This window comes from Penaeus monodon, chromosome 28 (genome assembly GCF_015228065.2).
Source record: "Penaeus monodon isolate SGIC_2016 chromosome 28, NSTDA_Pmon_1, whole genome shotgun sequence".
Taxonomy (NCBI): Eukaryota; Metazoa; Arthropoda; class Malacostraca; order Decapoda; family Penaeidae; genus Penaeus; species Penaeus monodon.
In genome coordinates, this window is record NC_051413.1 from 3,132,254 (window position 1) to 3,132,772 (window position 519).

Sequence of the window (519 nt, forward strand, 5' to 3'; positions counted from 1 at the left end):
TTAACGCGGGCACTGCACCTAAATAATTGTTTCGACGCATCATGTGATCATGATGTCGATTTTTTCTTGCTCCTTCGGTAAAGCGAGTACCGCACACACAGCATGCACCTGCCTCTTTGAACTTTCGGATATCCTCCCGTCATGTGAAGAGGGTAGTAGGGAATATTTTTTTAATACTCATCCAAACACATAAATCGTTCAATGAAATGAGTCGATGCTATCCTCCCTCACATGTAGCTGTCTTTGATATGGAATGCATTGCTGATAAAAACTGTGGTGATATAACTAACAAGTCTGGTGTAAAGGCGATGCATCGAGGGATTGCATATAGTTATATTCTCATAGATAGAAAGGGTAGAGTCATAGATTCTTTTCAGTATTGTGGGTCCGATGCATCGACTCATTTCATTGAACGATTTATGTGTTTGGGTGAGTATTAAAAAAATATTCCCTACTACCCTCTTCACATGACGGGAGGATATCCGAAAGTTCAAAGAGGCAGGTGCATGCTGTGTGTGC